The sequence below is a fragment of the Ambystoma mexicanum genome, chromosome 5p, assembly GCF_040938575.1.
Source record: "Ambystoma mexicanum isolate Mex_15411 chromosome 5p, UKY_AmexF1_1, whole genome shotgun sequence".
Lineage (NCBI taxonomy): Eukaryota > Metazoa > Chordata > Amphibia > Caudata > Ambystomatidae > Ambystoma > Ambystoma mexicanum.
This window is the reverse complement of record NC_090930.1, coordinates 160,156,945-160,182,772: the sequence shown is the minus strand read 5'-3', so window position 1 is coordinate 160,182,772 and position 25,828 is coordinate 160,156,945. Positions and strand designations below refer to the sequence as shown.

Sequence of the window (25,828 nt, the reverse complement as noted above, 5' to 3'; positions counted from 1 at the left end):
CCAATACCTCTGTGTAAGGAACTTCAATTACAGCCCCAGAGAACCCCTGCGTCTCTAACGTTCTATTAGATAACGGGAACCGGCCCTCTCTAATGCATGATTTCTCCGCTCCCGAATCCACCATGAATATGAATTGCTTGTCTCCTATCTGCGCTCCTATCAATGGTTCCTCTGATGCATTGTGGGTCGTAGACAGTACTGGACACGCAAGTGCTCTCTGTGGGCTGTCCTATGCGGGGTGTCTCATTGCCCCCCCTTGATCGAAAATGTTCCCCGAAACTACTGACACTCCACTGTAAGGTGCGGGGGCTGGTGCCCCATTAGCTCCTGTGGCGAAAGTATTACCAGGCGTGTAGTGCACATTGTCATTATTCTGTGGGCTGGTTTGTGTTCGGTATTGATGTCCGTGTAGTTGTGCGTTACTCCTTTGTACTACATTGTCTGGTTGCTGGTATTGTCCCATGGGGAGGCCGTAGGGGCTTCCTGGATGGGGGTGTCCGTACTGTTCTATCTCTTGGAAACCGTTGTTTTGTCTGCTCCTACATTCCCTTGAGTAATGCCCCCATCTCCCACAATTCCAACAGCTCCCCTGTGGACCTCTGGGACCCTGCCACCCATTTCCTCCCATTCCTCCATACCCTTGTCCTCCTCTTCGCCCCCTGTACCCACCTCTTCCTCCTCTTGGGGCCCACTCTTGCCACGTTGGACCTCCGTTCTGCTCCTGCTCTGTCCACTGTCGTTGCCCTTGTCCTGCCCAATTCGCTGCTATTCTTCCTTGTATTGCTATTTGCCCCTCCTCTCCTTCCTCTCCCTCCCGTATGAGTGGGAGTCCCGCTACCGCTGCTGCGACCTTCACCAATTTTGATTGCACCAACTTCGCCTCGTCCGCCAACCTTTTCTGTGCTACTTCCCTCTCTCTTTCTTTGATCCGTTTACAATGGTGTACTATTATGCTTTGGATCTCCGGCCAGCCTTTTGCCTCAACACCTGCTATTTTATCTAGTGCCTTTTGTACTTCCTTTGGGAGCCCTCTTTTAATGATGAAGTAGAATAGAGACGTGGATTGGTGCCAGGGCGTACCCGTTTCCGCTCTCCACATCTCCTGCACCCGGAGAATGTAATCCATAGCGTCCTCCCCATCATTCATGGTACATTGCATTACTGACTGCAAATCAGGGCTATCCGGGAAGGTTTCCCGCAGTGCGTCCCACACCCTTGCTCGCACGGTGTTAAAAGAAGCCCCATCATGGCGATCACACTCTAAAGTTACAGCTGGAAAACCCGCTTTAGCCCACACTCTGTCCGCCTGATCCCCTACTGCGGACACTAGTAGGCTTTTCACATCTCCTACCGCCAGCGGTATACCCGCGGTATGTTTCTCAAATGCATAGATCCACTTGCTTGCCCCTCCTGACAGCTGTGGTAGTAATTTCATTAAGTTAGCCTTGTCCATCTGAGCCCACGGTATATAGTTCGGCCTCCCACCTCCCCTGTGGAGTAATGGTAGTTGTAATTTCCCTTTTGCCGTTGCAGCTTCCTTTTCCTTAGTCACTGCTGACTCTAATGACGCCATCTTCCCCACCCTATTTCTTAGTCGTCCTATCCATTCATCCTCTATAGTCCCCAGTGAACATGCCCCATCTAGCTCCTCGCCTTCTCCTCCTACTGCCATGCTCAATCTATCACTCTCATCCCCCCCTCCTCTGACATCACATAACAAATCCTCTCTGATCCCTCTCTCTCGCGAGACATCACCAATGCTTCCTTCTGCTGTCCCTACTTCTATTATCCTGGTCGGTTCTTCCTCAATTCTAAACAGTATTTCCCCCTTTTTCCATCCTTCCTCAATTTGTCTACTTTCGCTCGACGCTCTAGACGTGCGTCCAGATTGTGTGGGGGCGCATGCTGTGCGTTCACATATGTCTTTTATTCTTGAGAGCTCATCTCGTGCCACTGTAAGCCTCGACTCTAAGTCACTCGTTAACTTCTCTATGTCCACTCTCTGTGTGCCTCCCTGGGTGCGCTCTCTGGTGTTTTCGTATGGTGGGGGTGCAGTTGGTCTTTGCGGCGTGCTGGTTGAAGGGGGAGGCACATAAATCGGGTCGCTATATCCTGCTGCAGGGGCTGGTTTAGGTAATATTGGGTACAACATAACCACTTCCGCAGGCTGTTCTGTACTTAACTGTTCCTTTTCCTCTCGCGGGATCATTAGTGGATTGTCTGTGGTGGAGGGTAAATCAATATTTGGAGCTGGAGCTTTGGGTGGGGGTACTTCCTCAAACAATCTCCAAAGATCTAATATCTCCTTCCTGTTCTGCCATTGTTTTCCCTTATACTTGAGGCGAATACATGTACATACCATATCAAGAACGCTTTTGTCAAAAGACCCTCCTTCTGGCCAAATCTGGGGCAACCCCTCCCCTTTCAATTCTGTTAACCATTGATCATGATATTTATTTATGCGTTCAGCATATCCCGGCAAGCTCTTGCAAATGTGTGATAAGGGAGTTTCAGCCCCCATACTTTAAATCGCTAGCGCTACCACGTTCGCTATCGTTATCTTTTATTAGCTGTAAATATGCGTATGTATTCCTTTATGGCACAGACAAGAGCGGACCTCTTAAAATTATCACCCACCGTTATTCACTGCACAAATCTTTTCTCACTCACCATATCTCATCTCCTTCCCATTCCCAGGCACTCTTATGTGATCTCACTTGTAATTGATCAAGTACTGGTTATGGCCACACTCTCTGACACCACCTCGCGGCCACCCGTTCGTCTCTCACACTCGTACGGTGCGCGCACCCTTCACAATGCTTTCCACTCACTCTTTTGTCTTTCTCCTCCCTTTCCTCCCTAGCCAGCTGTCCCTGTTTTCCTGCTACGGTTACTGTGTTCACGTCTGTACGTGCCACTGCTGAGTCCCCGCTTTTTAAGATGTTCTAACTTCTTTATACCCTTCTCATTTTCGCCCCCTACCCCGTGGAAATGGAAAAAGAAGAAATAGAGAGAGAGAGCACAATCACTAAAAATATTCCCGGTGTCTCCTTTTGCTAGACACCAATAACTTATTTCTCACTTCTTCATATATTCCCAGTACTAGTCTAGATAGTACTATGCGGCGCCGCCTTCCACCCCCTCTCGGAGCTAGGTTTCCGTCACTTCTACCACGTCACTTATTTCTTACTCCTAATGGCCATATGCAAAAGAAAGAATAAAGAAAACTTCAAGACCCGTCTGTAGTAGACCCCCGATATTCTTCTCCTCTACCTGTCCCCGTTCTGTTATCCCCAATTCCCTTTCTTTTCCCCTTGACGATCACTCGCACTCGGTACTCACGTGCCCGTCTTGAACCGATACTCTCCGAAACTGGGTCCGTCCAGGCGGCGTCACCGGTAACTCAACGGTCAGCCCCTGGCTCCGGCGAGCGGCACTCAAAGGGGATTTTTTTCCAATCGGGATCCCGTACCCTTTCTCATTGAGTGCGCACTTCTTATTGTGCCGGTCGCCGTTGGCGGGCGGCCTCCCGGAGACGGCTCACCGTGCGTATCCCTTCTCGACCGGAGATTCTCGTGCCACAAGGGGGTCGTTTAAGAAGGAGTTAGGAAAAATAGTTTGGAGATATCACGCTATCGGGGTCACCACTGAAAGGAAGCGCCCCCAATTCAGCACGATCCTCCCCGCAATGAGAGGCAATAAAGGACTCTCCCGTAGTGGGAATAAGACCAAGACAGAGTGCGGGTGAGCGTAAGTGGGAGTTTATCCAAGGATAAGGCATGCAAAGAACTCTGCAACCTACGAGAGCGCTCTGCCTGACATTAGCAAAGACAGGCGTATTTCTAATACAAAAAACGTCATCAACACCTAAACACTATAGGGGGCACAAGTCAATTGGGATTGGGTGGTGTCGACTAGCTATAGGTGTTGCTGCCGCGGGGTTGGTCTTGGCGGGACGACGTCACTGGTCAGCCTCGTGGGTTGGGTTGGGCCTGGCAGGCCGGCTGGAGGTCATCCGTGCGGTGTTGATGTGCTGGGGCAGCCTGTGACAATGACGAATACCTTTCCTGTCTCATTTGCCCTAGGCCATGCACACTACAGTTATTCAGAAAATGACATTTACGTTCATTAATAAATCGCTTCACCAGCTTATCTTATAAAATAAACACAACACATGAGGAATGCACCTTGTGAGAGGTCTGGTGGTTGTCGGTTGGGGTGAGATTTACCTGTGTCTTATTGACCGGTATTTTAGGTCACGGGACGGGGCTCTGGGACCTGGGCCGAGTGATACATGTCTGTCTGCTGCGTTAGAAGTTATTATATAGATGGGTCTCTGTGTCTTGTCCCAATGATGGGGGTCGTCCTTACACGGGGTCAGGATTCTTGGGGGGTTCGTGGGATTTATGAGAGGGTGCTGGTAGATCAGTGGGTTCATCCGTGGGTTTATTACCGTGCTGTAAATAACACAGGTGGCGGGCTGTGGCCTTGGTTGCGGCGCCGGGGCCTCTGACTCTCTGAAGTAACGCCAGCCTGGTTGGGGGAGGTGAGGGAGCGCGGCACAAGTCTTAGCTTTTTTATCTGGCAGGCTTGGTGGGGTGGGAGAGGGAATGACCTTGCATATACTCACAAAGGTATTTTCCTCGTGCGTTGCTGATCAGTGAATGCAGAAGTTTTATACTGTTCTGCCTTATTTTAACGTTATTCAGACACACATATATATATATATATTTCATTTTCGTTACACATTTCTTTAATACAGTCGGTTCCAGTACCTTTTCATTACCTAACATTATGTTCGCTACATTGTGTGCGTATTGTATGTACATTAGACGTTATACGAGGGATATCTAGGTTATGGCCTACAGAGATTGATGCTCGCCGCTTTGGGTGATTCAAAACATATATGAGTTCAAGTTTCTACATACTATTGAAAAACACTTTTACAAATAGAGGTTACACGTTTGGTCAACATCTTTCTCCGTGGTTATAGCAGCATTAGTCCAGACCTGGAGGGATATCATATAACGTTACATTTTTATGGTTCATTCACATTTTAAACAGAGGTAGTTCATTAATACCAATACTTGAACTATTTTCTACCTTCTTCAGATAGTGATGCTTCAGCTTTTTCCCCGTTGCCCCGGCCTTGCGGTCCGGGTCATACGGGGTGCAATATCACATTGTTACTAATATAATGTTGCCGTGTTGGCATCTCGGGTTTAGCTCATCTCCGACTTTCTCATGGGAACGCGCTCGCAGCGGATCTGCCAGGGCTGCTGAGGCGGCAGAGATGCATGAAAGGCCCTCCAAAGGTGGGGGCCTCGTTACAGTGTGCTGAACTCACACCATGTTTGCTGTGCAAGATGGCGTCTAGGCCTAACTTAAGTTTCGGTAAATGCAAGGACAGGGTGCGTGTGGGCAATGTCGTCGGCGGGTGAACCCTCCTCCACCTGGGCCCGGGTGGCATGAGGGTGCTCCCACCGAGCCATGGTCCTCACCTGGGGAGGGAGCTGTAGGTGAGGAGGGCCTCGTGGCCATTCCTCCCCTACAGGAGCCACAGCCTCTGGTCAGAAATGACCTACGGATTCAGGTCCCATCCCATGTCATACCAGTCAGGGGGTGCTTAACATCTTTCCTTTTGGCATGGGAGGGAGTTGCATCAGACCAGTGGGTTCGAAAAGCGGTCGCCCACAGGTACTGTGTGGAATTCGCCCGAAGGGTGTTTACAAAGGTCCTTGAAGTAGCAGCAGCACACTTGCAAAGACTGTCCGTCCTGGTTTAACCATACCTCAACAACTGGCTCATAACGGGACTCTTACAAAACATGCCTATTGAATACTTGGAAGACAACAGACCTCCTGTTCAATCTGGGATTCTCCATTGAGAAAAAATCCAGCTTGGACCCCAGTCAAGTCAAGCAATTTCTAGGGGCTCTAATCTGGAAAAAAGATGGCCTCGTCTTCCCCTCCGAGGGGGTTCAGAACATGTTTCGCAGATCCCTCAATGTGTAACCAGTTGGGAATTGACGGTACGCAAGGTCATGCGCTTGCTAGGTATGATGGCATCATGCATTTACTTGGTTCCCCCAAGCGTGGCTGCGCATGCGTCCCATGCAAGTTTGGCTCAACAGTCAGTGGTGCCAGGCCAGCGGACAATAGGAAGATCTAATGGTTGTCTCGGCAGCCCTAGTTCTCGCTCTGCAGTGGTTGTCGAAGGAAAACCTCTTGAGGGGGAAAACCTTCACCACCCCTGCAGTAGTAGCCACTCTCACGACAGACTCCTCTCTCAAGGGGTGGGGGGGGGAAATCGCCTGCTTCAGCAGACAACACATTGTGTGTGGTCCCCACCAGTAGCAAGCAGTCCTGGTCCTGACAGCACCACAGCCATGTATTACCTAAACAAACAGGGGGCCACATGCTCCAGGGCTATCCAAGCTGTCCCAGAACATTTGGATGTGGGCTCTCAAACCCAAGATGTTTCTACTGTCCCAACACGTTCCAGGAGAACTCAATCTTATAGCGGACGTGCTCAGCAGCGATTTCCCACTGGCCGTAGAATATGAATGGCGTCTGCACGAAGACACCGTCTCCGTCTTCACAGAATGGGGCTTCCCAGAGATCGACCTGTTCGCAACTCTGCCAAGACTTCGCTTCCAGGTACCCCCAGAGCCACTCCAAGGGGAACGGACTCTGGATAACATGGTCAGAGAAATGTTTATGCCCCCCCTTCACCTCCCCCCACTAACCGATCACCCCCCCCCCCCCCAGGCTCCTGAACAAGAGTGCACAAGATGCACCAGGAACCAGTTACCATGATTCTGGTGGCCCCCATGTGGGCCCGCCAACCCTGGTTCGCTCATCTAATGGAAATTCCCCCCCGCCCTGTGAGACTACCCTACCCGTATAACATGTTGTCTCTGGACAGAGGGGAGACACTACACCCATCCTGCAAACTCTTAACTTCGTGGCCTGGCTCCTGAAGAGTTTGGACACCTTAAACTCCCTCAAATGCATGGACATACTTGGGGAGGCTAGAAAACCTAACACTCGTTACTGCTATTCCAGCTTTATACCCAACTCATTTGTTAGACTCAAGCTTGGCTTTTAATTCCCTAAAGGTTCATCTAGCTGCTCCATCAGTCTACACTACATCACAACAGAAAATGCTGTGGTGGAAAATTCCTGTTATTAAGGATTTTATGGAAGGGGTTAAGAGAAATGTACCCTCCATTACTAACCCAGCTCCTGGATGGGATCTAAATGTGGTTTTGACCAGACTCGTGGTCTCCCTTTGAGCCAATGCATAAAGCAAGTCTAAAAAACCTTACTTATAAGACAGCCTTCCTAGTGGCTATCACTTCTATTAGAAGGGTTAGCGAACTACAGGACCTTTCAGTTTTTAGTTCACAGGGATAAGGTGGTTCTGCGCACTCACCCCCACATTTGTGCATAAATTCATCTCGAAGTTCCATGTGAACCAATCAGTTGAACTACCCACTTTCTTCCAGAATCCCACTAGCATGGCCGAAAGAAGCCTACACACACTAGATGTGCGCAGGGCAGTCCTGTTTTACCTGGAAAGGACGAAACTACTGAGGAAGACAAATCAGTTTTTCATTTCAGTGGCAGCTGGTAGAGAAGGGGATCCTGTCTCTAAATCGGCTATATCAAGGTGGATTGTTAAATGCATCACACTGTTATTTGCTAAGAGAACTGCCCTTCAAGCCTAGAGCACTCTACTCGGGGAACTGGGGCTTCCATAGCATTCATTGCAAATGTTCCCCTCGAGTCCGTTTGCAAAGCGTCAACCTGGAGTTCTGTACATACCTTTACAAAACACTATTGATTAGACACTCATTATAGATCTGATTCTCAAGTGGGACAAGCAGTATTAAGTCATCTTTTCACTGCTATTCCTTCTCACAACCCACCCCCAACTCCGGGTACTGCTCTCGTCTATGCACATCATGTGATTCTAAGCAGATTAAAAAGCATCAGAAGACTTGCATTACGCACTGTAATAGCATTTCTGATAATTGTAGCTGCTTAGATTCACATGTGCCCACCCGTACTACCCTTACTTGAGTCACGACACACCTGTGGGAGGCAAACTGTCTCAGCATCCGAAAGAATAGCGAGACATTACTTTGGATGCTTGGGCATTATAAAATAGCCCAAGGTTACTGCTGCCCCTTAATTCAGAGACCTCAGAACCGTCCACCGGGGAGCCATTCTTGGAAGGTTTACGTTCCTTGTTCAGGAAATTATGACCCTGCTAGAGAAAGGTGCTATAGAATCGTTACCTGTAGCAGAGAGGAACGAAGCATGGTATTCTCCATATTTCTTAATCCCTAAGGACTGAGAACTGAGACTCATCTACTTGAACAAGTTCCTCAGGAAGAACAAGTTGAAGATGGTCACGCTTTCTCAGATCCTACAGGCCCTCCAACTCCAGGATTGGATGGTGTCATTGGCCCTTCAGGATGCTTATTTTCATGTACCAATCTCGAGCACAAAGTACCTGAGGTTCATCGTTGGGGATTCTCATCAGTTTTGAGTCCTGCCATTTGGGCTGACCTCTGGCCGGAGGGTTTTCCTCAAACTAATGGCGGTGGTGGCAGCGAGTCTCGGTAGAGGGGATTTCTACCCCTACCTGGACGATTGGCTGATCAGGGCACGTCCTTCTAAACAATTCCTGGATCATCTTTTAACGTCACCTGCCACTCTTCAGACTGCGCTTCTCCTTCAATTCAAGAAGTCCCTTATGACACCATCTCTAAAGCTGTTCTCAGTCCCTGTCATTCGTCCCGTGATCAGGAGGTTGAGAATGTGCGGGAGACACATGATCCTAATTGCCCCAGATTTGGCCAGGAGGGCGTGGTACCCAGACCTTCTATTGGAGGGCAGATGGACATGTCCAGGTCATGCCAAAGAGGACCTTCTTTCGTGATAGGAGGGTCGGGTTCTCCATCCATAGGTCAAGACACTCTGCCTTCATTCATGGTTTCTGAGAGGCTGAGTTATAAGGATTGGGACTTCCAGGATGGCATAATGGCAATTTTGCTTTCAGGCAGAAAGCCAGCAACAAAGTCTTTGTACCGTGGCTGTTGGAACAAATACTGCAGCTGGTGCAGGGACAAGAATGTGGCCCCTTTGCTATGCAAAACACCAGTGGTATCTTTTCTACTGTACTTGGCAATCTGGTACTCCAAATTGGGACCAATCAAGGTTATTTGGCAGTACTCGTCTGAGGGAACTTGAAATATGAAGTTACCTGTGGTGATAACATTTCTGAAGGGACTCGCTGTGATCCCTCTGTCTCCCATTCAGGTTCCAGTTTGGGAACTTGAATCTGGTGTTGCAAATTTCTTGTGTGCACCATTTGAACCACTCCATTCATGTCCCTTTAAGGTTACTAACGTTCAAGACCATCTTGTTGGTAGCACTAACTTCAGCCCGTAGAGTGAGTTGCAGTCACTATCTCCTAAATCACCATTTACAGTATTTCACAAGGACAAGGTCATCCTGAGGGTTAAGCATTAATTTCTACCTTTTGGTCATTTCAGACTTTCATTGAGGACAAAAGTTTGTATCCGCTTTCTATTCTCCACCTCATCCTGACAAGGAGGAGGAGAGGTTGAACAGTTTTGGTCCACATAGGGCTCTCAGCTTCTACACTTCAACGTTGTCAAAAGGTTGTCTGGATGACAAACTATTCGTAGGTTATACAGGTTAGACTGGGGACAGGCTGTAACAAAGCAGACCTTACGGATGGATTATTCTAGCTATTTCAGAATGCTAGTCTGGTGGGCAAGGATCCTCCAGAAGGCTTGAGGGCCCATTCAACTACAAGGCATAAAATAAGCAGTGTCTCATAGCAATTTGCTATGCACTTCTGTAGGTTTGCTAATCATCAAATGAACACTTGTGTAGCAAGGTTAGTATTTACTTTGCCCCCTTCAATGAAAGCACAACTTGCCCTGCAGGCCTCTTGCCTTCTGTGCTCTCTTGGCTGTTCACTTCAAGTCGTAGTGGAGGGAAAGTGAAGCAGTAATCATCTCCTCCACTCTTAAGTGCCAACGGCATATGTAGGAGTGCTAGGCAAGAATTTTGTTTTCAAATAATTGCAAACCAGAGTTATTTGGGATGATACTTTTATTAAGCTTTCTATATCCTGTCTGGCAAAGACCAGTATGTGTCAACTTTATATCTTTTAAAGAGTCTTGCAATTCCATTCCTAAAATGTTAGTTGTTACATAATGCATAATTATAGTATTGATACTGTAAAACATTGCATTATCTCCATGCTTCAGAGTAAAGTTTAGGTTGGTGTATCTGAATTTCATAGTGTCAATTCTATTTCATTTTGTGGGGGAAGATGCATCATGTTGACTATTGAGCTTTTGAAAATGTGCATGATCACATGATGGAAACCTAGTTATGTAACCTGCAGGTTGCATACATCTTGCAGCTGGTACTCAACCATTACCAAAACCCATTGAAACACTTATGTATAGGCACTCTATAAATAAAATATTATATATCATACTCCTTGAGATTCTATTATCACCCTGTTGCTTTATATAAGGGACGCTTAAAGTGAGATGACCAAAGTACTATATTCGACCTAGTTTGGCCAGTTCTCTGCCTGCTACGCAATCCACTTGGTCTTTCTTTCCTCTTACATAATGAATACACATAGCAAACTAAAGGATTATGCAAAGTAGTGATCAATGGTTCCAGCCAGTCTGTACATCCACAAATCGACTGCAATACCAAACACTGTAGTTGGCCTCTAGAGCTCGCTTTGCTTTATGATTGAGTTATATAGTCACCTGCAGGAGACAGCTGGCCAAACTGTTTTCAGAGCCCCATTATATATTTGTGCCCATTCATGCAGCTAACCGTTTACATTTCACGGACACTTGCCTATGGCTCGCAAAGTCTTTTTGCCCACTCGCACAGTTGTGTAGATTTTTATGAAGTACGAGTAGCATTAACAAGAGATGTTTGAAACCTTTTAACATTTATTTTGTTTGCAATAAATGTCAAATACAAGTTTCACTGTGAATGTCTGGCCCCTGGGTGGCGGCAGCAGTGTGCCAAACATTAAGTGGGTTTGTAGTGCCATGCACAGTTTTACAGAAATCGCATTTTAAATTTGCTGTCCGCTGTTGCTATAGGTCAAGTGGATTTCTCTTGGTTTCTATTGGTAAACTAAGTTACCCGACCTGCAGGTCTAGCTGAAGTTGAAAGAATTTGCCAAGCCCGACTTCTCTCACTAATGTCTTATTTCAGCGGTAAGCTAAACAGCTATATTGCTCATTTCACATCTTGGGTACAAATAACATCTGGTGACATTAGCAATTTTTTACTATTACTGTTATTTTATTTTTGTATTGTGATATAACCGCATTTGGGTTTTTTACACATACGACTTAATAAAAAAAAAAGAGCTCAATTTCCATTACAGCATATTCATCACATTCATACAGTTATCACATGTTTAAAAAAAATAGAGAAATAAAATTGAACAATAACAATCAGGAGTAAAGTAATCATACAAGTACTTATCCTGTGAATTGGACCAATTAGTTTACCAATATTTTTGTGGAATAAAACCTGTATGTTGCAGTACTCTTATTACATTTAGAGTCAATTTGGTTTTGTGGCCAGCAATCATTCTTTCCCAGATGGCACTTGATGACAACCGATCGAGTGATCCAACTGAGTTACCCAGATGTTCAACCCTTATGAATCTCAGTAAGTGCTCGAGCGTTTGTTTACTTGGATCCGAGCATTCCGTGCATAAGCTCAGAGTCCCTTCTGTGAGACCCCATTTGGTCAATACTGCGCCCGTTTTGATCAAATTCAGGCATACTCATGAAATTCTGCCTTACTTTTACATCTGGGAACTTTGTCAGATACCTCGGAACAAAACCCTGCTTTTTCCCATACTTAAAGAAAGATGTAGGGATGGAAGATGACCTCACCATGTCCACTGTGGTGATCCAATCTCTCCTTGTCAGGGCTTTCTTGACCTTCAATGGATTTGTCATCAATGTGAGTTTATCTAGTTCGCAATAGATCAGCAGGTCTTCTGCCACCTGCCGAAGTGTTCTCAAGGTTAATGAGGTGTCTGAGTTCAAGTTGTCCTGAAGGTCTTCGTACAATGTATTAGTCATTGGCACCAAAATAGATCTATATAAGGAAAGTAGTTTCCACTCTATTGCGATCTTAAGGGATTTTAAACATAGTTCATATCTGAGTGTGGCAGTATGAAGGCCTTTGGGCGGACCTAATACCTGTTTCCAGATATAACTTTCCAGTTTTTGCCAGTCTATTGACCATAAGAGCGGTTTCGCCTCAATTCCTTATAATAGTACGGGAATGATTTTTGCCACAAAACTTTATTATTGGCATGATGGAGCATTTACCATACAAACTCAAGATCTTCTTTATTTGGGTTATCAGTTGTGTGCATTTAGCCAATAATTCCCGCATGCATGTAGGGACCGCATGCAAAGTGATGCCAAGATTAACTTTTACCACAGGGATCAGAGGACAATCTATTGACGAAGAATATTTGGCTTCTTTAAGGCCCTTAAATCCAAAGACTACAACCATTGATTTTTCCGGGTTTACCACCAGATCATTTGCTTTCATGTACAGATCAAGTGCCTCAACAGTCTTTGCAAACCAACAAGAGTCCGGTCTAGCAGGACTGTCATCTGCGTACATTAGCCATTTTATGGCTAATGAACCCACCTTAGAACTTGCCAATGCTGAGGACTCTATGACCTGTCCAAAATCTCCCAAGCAAAACTTAAAGAGGAATGGTGCCACCATACAACCTTGTCTGACTCCCCTGTTTATACTTATCTACTCTGACAAATGTCCGGCTTTATTGAGTCTTACTCTAGCTGAATTTCCCTCATGAAGGTTTACTAAAATATTTGTCAGAATTTTCGGGGCCCCTTTCTGCTCCATCTTGAGCCAGAGCTTATCCCGATTCACCATTTCAAAGGCGCTCGACAGGTCAACAAACGCACCATAGTCTTCCTACATTTTTTTAATCTTTATGGTTCGTTAGGGAGGTAAGTATAATACCATTCAAGGATGTTGAGTGACCTCTTCTAAACCCCGTTTGTTTGGGGATTATTTTCTCTTGCCCAGGTTTCCAGTTCTCTTAATACTAGACCGGTGAACAACTTGTCCAGCAACGTGATTGGCCTGTAGCTTGTAGGATTTCTTCCATCTCCCTTCTTGAAGATGGGGATCATGGTCGCCGACCTCCAAGAAGGGGGAATTACTGTTATCTATCACTCCCCTAAATGTGTACACTGATTTCTGCCCTCAGGATCCCATTTCCTTTAAGGACTTGGTAGGTTAGGCCGTTAGGGCCCGCAGATCTAGACGAAGAGGATTGTTTTAAATGAAATTCAAAACATCTTCTCTATCAAAACTCAACCCCCAATTTCCATCACCCCCCCTTGAAAATTGGGGCTCCCGGCGGTTTTTGATATTTCTCACCAAAATGGGTCAACCAGCACACTTCTGACAATTAATTTGTTTGGGCAATATCTTGGTCTGTTTCAAGTGCGTTAATAAGTGACCAGAAATTGCGTGAGGAATTATTTTGCAAGGCACGCAACATTTCTTCATCATTTAGCCACAAATCTTCTCTGTGATGTCTGGACCAGCTCCTTAAGTTTTTTAATTTTTTTATTTCTATAGCAAGATCTAATGTGATTCTTGCTGATTTCTTTTTTTTTTTTTACTAGTCTTAATTGTCTCCGTGTCTCACATTTTTTTTGCCCATATCGCTTCATCAAAATGGGTTTGTTGAAGGCCCTTCTGAATATTCTTTGGGCGATCAATTGACCATATAAAGTCCTAAAAAAAATAGCGGCTTACAGTTTTGGTATAAGACTTCAGGGCACTCCCAATTATAGTCTGTCCAGACCATCATTTAGACTAGCACCTTCTCTCTGGTATTTAAAGAACAGTTTTTCTGGGCATTTACAACTACTCGATGGTCCCAAACCTCCATTGTATCTCTACAGTTCCAACTTATTTGTGTTACCAATCGCTTGTCACTTGTTCCACCATCTTCTGCTGAGAATTGTGTACATTTCCCAAACCAATTTGTCGATCAGAACACATAGTCCAATGTTGACTCTGTCCCTCCTCCCTCCCCCACATGGTGGCAGGTGGTACATCCCTTTCTACAGATCCATTTAAGAGTTATAAATCCCATTCGTCAAAGAAGTTAAACCACTTTCTACCATTGTATGTTTGTTTCGTTCGTCCCTTATCACATTTATGTTTAATTTTGATGCATTGCAAGTTTAAGTCCCCTACAACTACTATGTATGCCCCGGGATAAGTAATCCTAATGTCACTAAAGACTACCGAGATCGACTCTAAAAATTCCAGTATTTCTTCCCTGGCCGGGTTCAATACAAATTGATAATTATCTCCTTAGATGGTACATTTTCTGAGGGAGTGACTGCTCTCACCACAAGCATTCCTTCTTGTTTACAGGGTATAGCTGTTATTTATTTAAATAAAACCTTTCTACAGGCAATCAATAAACCCCCCATCGGTCTGCCCTTGGCTTTACCATATGCTGATTGAATTATCAAGTTGAAACCCTCAAGTTCTGGTGTATTAACTAGCCAGGTTTCTGGTACTAGGATCAAGTCACTCTCCCCAAATAACAAAGATCTAATTTTATTGTTTATGAATGAGCTTGACCCTCGTGTATTCCAACTAGTAATTCTTACATTTTTGCTACCAAAGAGACGCCTGCGCTACCGCCCAGCTTCTGGCAGACTTGCATGATTATTTCTGGTAACATTGGCCAGGATAATGGTTGTAATCCCTCTTTGGTTTGATCATCTTTCGTTTTTTGCTGCTTAGCTTGTACTAGTGAGCCTTTTCCCTGAGGGACTCCATTTTCCTCAGCTCCTTCGACTCCTGTACTATAAGATGGCAATTTATCATTCACTTCCAGAACCAAGCAACAAAACTTTTCTGCCAAATTTAAGAAGGCCTTTAGCCCCAATTTGGATACAAATCCCACTTCGGACCTGCAACGACTGAACCAGTACAAGGCACAGAAGTTCCGGATGGTCATCCTCCAGCACGTGCTGGGACAGCTGGAGGAGGGCGATTTCCTGTCGTCGTTGGATTTGGAGGATGCGTACTTCCACACCCCATACTAAAGACACCGAAAGTTCCTCAGGTTCGTGGTCCAAGGACGGCACTACCAGTTCAAGGCCCTCCCGTTCAGATTGAAGTCGGCGCCCAGGGTGTTCAAGTGCCTCGCACCGGTGGCGGCGCAGCTGCGCCTGCAGGGGATCCACGTCTACCCCTACCTGGACGACTGGCTCATCCGAGCAAGGAAAAGGAGCTCGCCGTAGATCACACAGCGAAGACTGTCCAGCTGCTCACGGACCTGGGTTTCTCCATCAACTTTCCCAAATCCCACCTGGTCCCGTCGCACTGTTTCTGGGAGCCAAGCTCAGCACAGTGGCGCGTCTGGCCTCGCCGTCGGAGGAAAGGATGAAGGCCATCTTGGGCAAGGTGCAGCGTCTGCTGGCCATGGACGTGGCCAGTGTGTGAGGTCCATCAAGTACCTCCTCGGGATGATGGCCTCCTGCATATATCTTGTGTGCCTGTGCAGGCTTCGGATGCGCCTTTGCAAGAGTTCCTCGACGCCCGCTGGATCCAAGCGACGAGACCTTCCGATGAGCGATCCGGTGGTGGGGCACCCGCGCTCATCTGACGGCGGGCACAGACTTTCAGACCCCATCCCGCCATATAACGGTGACGACAGATGCCTGCCTGGAAGGGTGGGGAGCGAGCGGCCTTTGGCTCCCGGAGGAGAAGACGCTCCACATCAACATCCTGGAGCTCCGTGCAGTGTTCTGAGCCCTCCGGTCCTTTCTCTCGTCCCTCAAGGGCAAGGTGGTGAGAATCTTCACCGACAACACCACCATGATATTTCTACATCCGGAAGCAGGGAGGAACCAGATCCCGAGCCCTCTCCAAGGAAGCCCAGGATCTGTGGCATTGGGCCGTCGCCCAAGGGATGTTTCTGGTGCCCACTCATATGGCAGGGATAAAGAACACCATCGCCGACTCATTCAGCAGGGAGCTGCGCTCGTGCTACGAGTGGGAACTAAGTCAGGATCAAGTGGATCAACTCTTCCGACGATGGGGAAAACCGCAGATCGACCGGTTTGCGATGGCGATGAACTCCAAGTGCCAGAGGTTCGCCAGCAGGTTTCCCCAGCCAAGGAGCATGGGCGATGCTTTCTCGTTCCCCTGGGACGGCCTGTTCCTATATGCGTTCCCTCAGTTGACGTTGATGCTCTGACTCGTCAACCAGCTCAAGAGGTCCCGGTGCAGGATGCTCCTCGTCGCACCGGCGTGGCCGAGGCAGATCTGGTTCCCGGACCTTCTGGACTTGTCAGCGTCCCCACCAGTCAAGCTGCTGACGGACGCGGATCTTCTTTGCAAAGAAGGAGGCGCCATACTTCTTCATGACCCGGAGTCGCTGAACTTGCAGGCCTGGCTCCTGCAGCACACTAGAGTTTGGAGGGTACAATATCCCGGCTGACTGCAGAGAGGTCCTTCCAAAGGCCAGGGCGTCCTCAACTCTCAAGTGCTACGGACATAAGTGGAAGAGGTTCTCTGTCTGGTGCCGTGCACAGAAGATTAACCCTATACGGATTACGGCCCCTCAAGTGCTGCCGTACCTACTGTCGCTGGCGAAGGCTGGACTGGCTCACGCCTCCAAGATGCATCTGGCTGTGATCTCCTGATACACCAGAACCACAGGACGGGCGTCCTTGTGGTCCCATCACCTGGTGAAGGAATTTATGAAGGGACTGCTCCGATCGTTCCCGCCGGTGAAGGCCCCTGCCCCGGCGTGGGAGGTCAACGTGGTGCTGACCAGGCTCATGGGGGCGCCATTCAAGCCCCTGCATTCGGCACCGTTGAAGCTCCTGTCGTGGAAGACTGCGTTTCTTGTGGCCATCACCTCCGCATGACGAGTGGGAGAGATCCAGGCCCTATCCTGCAAGCCTCCATACTTGACATTTCACGACACAAGGGTGGTGCTGAGGACGCAGCCCTCTTTTATGCCCAAGGTGCCGTCGGACTTCCACCTCAACGAGCCCTTGGTGTTACCTGTTTTCTTCCCATCGCCTTCATCACCGGCCGAGAGGACTTTGCACTCGCTGGATGTGGCTAGAGCGCTGAAGTTCTACGTGGACCGCACAAAGAGTTTTTGGAAGACATCACAGCTATTTGTGAACTTTGGACCTGGGAACCAAGGGAAGGCTCTCTCAAAGGCTTCCATTTCCAGATGGCTCTCCGGCTGCATCATACACTGTCATCGGTTGGCAAACCGGCCGTTGCCTGGCCGTCCGAGAGCCCATTCGACCAGAGCTATAGCTGCTACCACAGCGTTCTTGTCTGGTGTGCCCCTGCTGGACATCTACAGGGCTGCTACGTGGACCGGGATTCCAGGGAGGAGTCCAGGGTCGGCCAAGCGGTGCTGCGCAACATGTTCGACTAAGGTGAGCCTGGTGAGGAGGTAAGAATTGCTGAGTTTTTTATGTAATGCTTAATCTTGAGCCTTTGCCACCTCCCGTTGGTTGTGCATGTGTGTACTGCTATGTATTCTTATATTCATGTGAATCCATGCCAGACCCCATGGAGAAGGAACAAGATACTTACCTGTAACTGTTGTTCTCCAGCATGGGTCTGGCATGGATTCAAATGCGAACCCTCCCTCCTACCCTTCTTCGGCTCTTCATTTGGTCATACTGCCACTTTGCGTGCTACCAAATCTGAAGATGGCTGCCAGAGGCGGGGCTTAGGGAGATGGCAGTCATTGGCTGGGGGCAGTATGACCCAGAGACCAGTTACTACTGAGAAAGACCGATCAGAAACGAAACTGATACTGAATTTTTCTTTACCGAGGATTCCCGGCCTGACGGAATATTCATGAGCATATGAATCCATGCTGGACCCATGCTGGAGAACAGTTACAGGTAAGTAACTTGTTCCTTCTTCTAGGTCATTGAATAAAGGGAGTGTAAATAGGTTTTATAGTGTGGGGGAGGTGCAGGAACCTTGTGGTACTCCGCAGTTAATAGGGGAGGGAGGGAGGGAGTGGCTGACGCTTGGTCTGAGTAGACCCTCATAGCTCTGCCCTCCAGGAAGAATGAGATCCAGGTTGTGGCCTCAGTAGAGAAGTGAGCTGTATTGGTGAGGTGCGTCTTTAGGATTTTATGGTCGGCTAGGTTGAACGCAGCCGACAGGTTGAGTAGGAGGATGGCACATTTGCCTTTATACGTATTTCTTAGGAGTTGGTTTTTAGGTCGAGTAGCGCTGACTGTGCCATGGCGTGGACGAAAACCGGACTGTCTCTTGCCTAGGATGTTGTGCAATTCAAGGTAGGCTTGTATCTGTAGATAAGCAGCCTTGTGCATGATTTTCAGCAGGAATGGCACTGTTGTGATTGGCTTGTAGTTGTTGGGTGAGTCTGGGTCTAGGGTGGGCTTTTTTAACCGTGGACGAACCCAGGCTTCCTTGAGAGAGGAGGGTACTGAGCCAGTGGCAAATGATGCATTGATAAAGGTTGCAATGAACGGCGCTAGGGACTCAGCGCAGTCTTTGATTGTTTGCTGGACAGATGTCCCCTTTGCAGAGTGAGGGTTTTATTAGTTTCATGATGAGTAGGACTTCAGGAGTGGTTACCTTTCTGAAGGTAAATGGTGGTGGTGGGTTGTTATCATGTTGGATAGGGTGCTTAGGGTTAGAGGAGGTCTGCGTTTTGTGGGGGGCCTTGGGTAGATTGTCAAGGTTGGCTTTGATTTTCTTTTGGAGTAGGTCTATTTTGTCAAGCATAGCCTCCTGAATATCATTACACCATTTCTCGTCTTTGACCATTTGATGTTTGGACGTGGGAGGTAAGACTAGCTCATTGAAGATAGCGAATAGTTCTTTTGAGTGTGATTGGGCATTGTCGATTCTAGTATTGTATGTAGAAGCTTTGGCTTTGGCTATGGCGTTTTTGTATTGTTTAGCAATAGTTGGTTATGAGTTACGCAGAGAGGCAGAGGGGCAGGATTGCCAATTTTTTTAAGAGCGTGTCTTTTGTGTTTTTAGGTCTTGGTTGAACCAAGAGTTGGCGTGTAAGAGTTTTTAGCCTTTTTGGTCTCTAATGGGGCAATTGTGTCGATGACCTCTTCAATAGTGGTGTTGTGAAGTTCAACTAGTTCCTTAGGGTTATTAGAGATCGGTGATGCTAATGCTGAGACTTCTAGGAGTGGGCAGATTCTTTGGTGAGTAGTTTTTTAGATCTGGCTAAGGCAGCTGGCATGGGGAGGTTTTGAGTGATTGCTGCATTCGTTAGGATGTAGAAGTGGGTGAGGTGGTGATCGGTCCAGGGTTGTGGGGTGTTTGAGCTGATATCTACCCTACAGTTGTGGTCGACTAACCAGTCTAGTATGCAGCCTTTAGTGTGAGTGGCAAAGTCAAATCTCTGGATGAATTGTAAGTTCTGAAGGGCTTCAGCAAAGGTTTTGCTGTTTGTCTTGTGTCATTGAATCCGAGATTCAGGTCTCCTAGGAGTATGGCTTTGGTATTTGGTTTGAGGTTGTTACCTATGAGGTGTAGGATGTTGGCTTGGAAGTTCATGAGTGGGCCGGGTAGGCCGGTAGGTAAGGTGCATTGTTATGGTGTCATTGGGTGTGAAGGAGATTTTTACTGATAGGGCGTCGAAGTTCTCAGATGTGATGGATTTAATTTGTCTAGCCTTCAGTGTTCAACTATTAAGGCCACACCTGCCTTTGTGTCTCCGTCTTTCTTGACGGAGGATGATGTACCTGGGGGGGAAAGGGACTGGCATATGGCTGGTCCAGAGGCTTCATGAAGCCAAGTTTCTGTAATGGCTAGAGCATCTAGCTCGAGGTCGGTGATTAAGTCATGTATTTCTGTGGCATGGGCTTGTAATGATCTGGCATTAATGAGAGCAAGTTGGATTTGAGAGGGTTCGTGTGTGCTAGGTTTAACGGTGTAGGTGTGGTGTTTGGTGGTGGGATGCTGGGATTTCGAGGTGGCAGTGATTGTAGTAGGTGGGAGGAGTGCCTGCATTGTTGGTTTGAGTTTTGAAGTGTGCCGTGGTTGTGCGGACTCCTAATCTAGTGTTTCTTTTGTGCACTGGTGGTGTGTGAGATGTGATTCTGGCAGTGGATTTAGTCTTGGGGACAGCGTTAGTGGGTGGGGTGGCTGTGAGGAGGTGGTTATGGGGCTCATATATGATTAAGGCTGGTAGGAACGGAGTAGGAGGAATGGAGTCCGAGCATGGAAGCCTGTTGTAGTGGAGGGAGGCCATGTTTGGTATGGTGGATGTGGCCTGGGGGTAGGGGCGTAGGACGCAGATATCCTAAAATGGGCAAATGCAGCTTAGGCTATGTGCATAAAATAAGGGCAAATTCGACTTAGGCTAGGAGCATACACAATGGGCAAATTCGACTTAGGCTCGGAGCATACAGGATTGATGCATTGGAGTGAGAATTAATGGTAGTATGCCCTAAGCAGGTTCAGCAATAACTAGTCTGTAATTGCACTATTACAGTCAGGATAGCATGGCAATTCAAGTCAGGATGCAATGCGTGAGGTACAATACATTAACTCAAGTGCTATTAGCAACAGGCTAGTTTAAATGCAACAGTACTAGTGACACCATGCTAGTGCCGATGTAGTATGGCTAGTGGGTCAATGCTAGAGACAACAGGCTGGAGCAGATGCAACAATGCTAGTGGGTCAATGCTAGAGACAACAGTCTAGATCAGATGCAGCATGGCTAGTGGGTCAATGCTAGTGACAACAGGCGGCAAGCAATTATCAGGTGGGTACACAGGCCAGATGTGGCAAACCGACATCAGGTGGGTACATGGGCTGAATGCAGCAAGCTAGCAACAGGTGAGTTTGCAGACTAGTTGAGATAAGCTAGGGGCTGGGCACAGTTGGCAAAGGGCTGGTATTGTGGTGTTCAGTGAGTCACAAGTCAAAGGTGAACAGAACAATAGCTTTGCGTGGCATGCAAAGTGCAGTGGTGTTAGACGCTACGAGTGCTGCAGGGGCAGTTACAGATAGATCAGTAAACTTACTTGACCTGAGGACTGTAGAGCGCGCTATGTCTTAGGAAGTTGGTGTGGAGAGGGGGGTACGCCAGGTGCAGTCTTGCGGGTCACACGGCCCCTCGCGGCCAGGTGCAGACAGGCCCTTATCCTTATTTTAGCATTTAGCTAGTGCCACACGCCCATCTGCACATGCGTCCAATGCAAGAGTGGTTGGCCAAGCAATGGTTGCAATGCAAGCAAGCGGTATGTGGTACGATCTAGTGGTGGTTTCAACACACCAGCTATCGAAGCCAATCTTATTACAAACACATCCCAGACGGGGTGGGGAAGACATTTTCTCCATCACACTTAGTGTGGACACAAGCATTAACCAAAAAAAATATATCGACCTCCTGGAACTTCTAACAGTCCTCAAAGCACTGCAGTGTACTAGCTGTGGTTTGAAAGCTTGAACAGTCCTAGTCCTGACAAATGTAACCACAGCCATGTTTTACTTGTGGAAGTGGGAGGAGGAACGCATTCTCTAGGGCTGTCCAACTAGTCCAGAACATTTGGCTGTGGGAACTAAACCACATCTTTCTCCTAGCACATGGAGAGGAACTCCTTTCACTGGCAGACATACAAAGCAGAAGTGTGGTGCTACCCTCAGAACACGAATGGCAACTAAACAGACTTTCTACACATCGTCTTCTCAGACCGGGGTTAACAGAAATGGAGCTCTTCGCTACACGAGTTCGCACAGTGCCTAGACTACGCATCCAGGTTTCCCCAGAAAGATTCCAACGAGAATGCACTACTGATAAATTGATCAGAGAAATGTCTATCTGCTCCCCCAAACACCATAACAAAATAGTCCACAAGCTACACCAGGAATAAGTAACACTTAGCCTGAGCTCCTATGTGGGCATGGCAAACCTGGTTCTCGCACCTGAATGTCCCTGTGTCCTCATGTGAAAGTGTGTCCAACATGTCACAGGAGCAAGGGACCACACACACTCCACCCGTCGTGCCCTCAGACTGGGATCATATATGTTGGTCACCTAGACCAAAGATGCACAGACATTCTTAGAGGCACCAAACGCGCATCATTGCTATTTTAACAAATAGCTTGTTTGTGTTACGGTGTAACGCATGTTCACTCAATCCAATTAAATGCTCACCATCAAATACAGTACACTGTCTACTATATCTGTTAGACTCTGGCATAGTCTTCAACTCATTAAAAGTACTTAGCTCAGCATACACCACTTCACAGAACAGGTTTTCATGGTGGACGGTGCCTGTAATTAAAGCATTAGTCTCATACCCTGCAATTTCTAATCCTACTTACTGCAGGGACCTAAATATTGTACTTGCAAGGCTCAGGGGTGCCCCTTTTGAGGCCTAGGCACAGAGCAAGTGTTAAACATCATGCTTTTCGTGTGGCTATTACATCTATCAGAAAGGTCAGTGAACTGCAAACACGATCAGTACAAGATCCCTTTGTTGTCCACGAAGACAAGGTACTACGCGCGCACACTTTTTCACCAAAATGTATCTCTAAGTTCCGTGTAAACCAGCCCATAGAACTTCTTGTATTTTCGAACACCCCACAAACTCGGCAGAAAAAAAGCCTTCATTAAGTACTGTCATGTGTTACCTACAAAAGACTAAAGCCATCAGAAAGGTTTTTGTATCCATAGCCACAGTCTGAGAAGTTGACCCTATCTATAATCAGCAATTTCAAAATGGATTGTCAACTGCATCTAACTTTGCTATTCTCTTGCTAAGAGAACGTTGCCATTCAAGCCTGGAGCACACAACTTGAGGCACTGGGGCAACTCTAGCTTTCAAAGCAAATGTGCCCTTAAATGCCATTTGCAAAGCTGCAATTTGGTTGATCAAGTCACACTTTCACCCAACATTACTGCCGTTCTAGGGGTGATGCACAGCTGGGACATGCCGTGTTAAATAACCCATCTCCAACTACTGTTGCTAACGTCAGCTGGTCCACAAACCTCAGAAGGCATACATTCCTTTCCTTGATCATGAGTTAAGTAAAATGTCTATGGCTTTCCCAAGAACCTTCAACTCTAAGAGGGGAAGATGGGTGGGCGCAACTAAGCCGATACAAGCATCAGAAATACGATTACGGTAACTAATGTATGCCATATATATTTCTGACACTTGTGGATCTGCTTAGAATCACATGCTTTGCATAGGTTGACATCTAGTGATAAGTGTTGGGAAAGATTTATCTTTTCAGCACCTTTCCTTTCATCTCTACGGACCCCCAAACATTGTGCTTTTTTATTTTTGAATCTGACATGCTCTTTTTGCACTACACTGGCTTTTGCTCATTTGTTGTGGGGAAACCGACATGTCCTTCAGGCTGTCAGTACTAGGAAAATCCTTATATGGACTTCCAGTGCCTGTAAAAGCAGAGGCTTTTTGTTGGCCACTGCAGGGCCATGTCTGTTTGCTGGCAGGAAGTGGGCTGCGGTTGTCGGGTCCCAATTCACAAACTGGTTTCGGTATGTCTGAGTGATATTCATGAATTGTGCCACCAGTGGTCCTGGGTGAACCACTGCTGGGCTATGTCTGTGGGCCAGAACTTGGATTGACTAGTGGGAGTTTCAGCTCTTACTTGGCTTTTTGGATGAGAGGACCCCTGCACCCACTCTAAAGAATCCTGGAAGAAACGAGAGCCAAGTATCCTGTTAAGCTGCAAGACTTGCAATGAAAATGTGGCCTCGTTGGAAGAAGGCCTGGTGACCAACTTCTGCTGCTGTCTTGGAAGAGCCCTGTCTTGTAGGTGATACTCAGTCCTGCGAAGGAGCTGCAACCCTTGAAATGGAGGGAACATGCATTCTTGATGTCTGCTCTGAATCCTGTGAAGCGCCTACAGAAGTGCCCCTGGACTGACCAGTGGCTGATAGTTTGGGCTATCATGCTGCAGACGTCGCTATTCTGAGTTGTAGTCTGGAACTGGGGGGTGGTATTCTCAGCTTGTGCTAGAAGACTCGCCACTGTGAAATTTCGTGGTTCCAGCATCAAGGGGACCGAGATAAGAGGCAACTGAATCCTCTTGCATTGCTGTGCATAGGTGGCGGTCGTCAAAAGGCTTTCCTCAGTCCAGTGCTGATGGGCCCTGCATAGTTCTGCTGCATCCAATCTGAAGACTTTGCACCAACATTTATCACCGACTGAAAAGGTGCTCTAACATGCAGACCTGGGGCATCAAGGGCTGAAGCTGACGGCGGGAAAAGCAACCTTGGACCCTCTTCATAAGACCTGCCGGTATCCAGTGATTATACCTCAACATAAAATAGAAAATTAAATGTTAACAAATAAAAAAAAAAATAGTTTAAAAGAAAATGGATATGTGGGGGTAAGGGGTTAAATCGAGTGGGGAGGGCTTTAAAGTGGGGTATTAAACCTGCAGCTTGGGGGGGGGGTAGCTTCAGTATTTTAGGTTGGTTAAAATTTATTTTATTTTTTTGTTGATAAAATCACATAGATCGGACCTGCCAAGTCTTAAGAAAAATCACAGTACGGAGGATGAGTTGTAAAGATACTTTCCTGAACCCCCGACTAGTAAACCTTTAGACACAGACAAACTAACCTTGTGGCACGGGGCATGTTTGGACCCACAGTAGGTAGCCAAAGGCAGTAAGGCTAAAACAAAATACACAAATAAATAGCAAAAAGTAACTGCTGCCACCAGCTTGTCCCTTGGGCACACCTAGAGTAACCATACATTAGGGTGTCACAGTATTGGTTTTATGGCGGTATAACCTTCTTGCCAAATGATGGTATATCATGGTTATCGCAGTATAGCAGGTTGAGTAAACTAATAACGCACATTTTCTTAAAGGTCATAAATTGTCAGTGTTTTGAAACTTGTCTCTGCACATTTTTAGCTGATACTCCAGGAATCTAAGGCAGCTGCAGATTTGGTCTTTTATGGCGCTCATTCGTTGATCGCCTTGAATGAAAGAATGACTAGTGGAAGTATCAAAATGCACATTTTGAGCAATGAGCTTGCTGCTCAGTCACAGGTCATCGCTTTGAAAATCAGCCTTGACCTGCATTGACCTTATTTTGGAACCACATTGCATGGGCATCATGACCCCTCACTGCGAGCAGTCAAAAGTTTGTTTTTGATAAAGCTATTATGTGCGGTCAGAAAGCCCATGTCGTGTTTCTTTTGTTAAAATGTCCTAGCTAACACACTCACCGAAAGGTTGCATATTAATCAAATCACTATAGCTTGTTTACCATCTGCCTGGTGTATTATAAAGGTCTGATGTTGGAGTCACAACTGACCATGTAATCCTAACAGGACCGCGTTCAGGGGGTGCTGTTTTCTTTCTTGATTCTTGAAATACATATTAATTTACCTTCTTAAAGATAGTGGCACAATTTTTCTGAAAATTACAAAGTTAAAAAACATATCTGCACAAATATGCACGACATCCCCACAGCTCCATTACCATTTCCCCCAGGTCTGAGCACATTAGGACCCTTGTCATGTGAGTTGAGACGGAGGAATGCTTTCATGGTTGGTGTCACAAATCCAGGATAGATCTGAGAACTTTCTCGCCCCAATTGCTCTGGATACTTCAAATTGAATGTAGAATCTGCCCTGCCTGCTGGAGTCCAGTGCCATATGCA

At 46.9% G+C, this 25,828-nt stretch overlaps 1 protein-coding gene across 3 annotated transcripts in view; it reads left to right on the top strand.

Annotated features, from left to right (window-relative positions):
- RLIM (ring finger protein, LIM domain interacting) overlaps positions 1-25,828 on the top strand; it is a 339,543-nt gene that overhangs the window by 240,097 nt on the left and 73,618 nt on the right. The gene's annotated exons all lie outside the window — the stretch shown is intronic.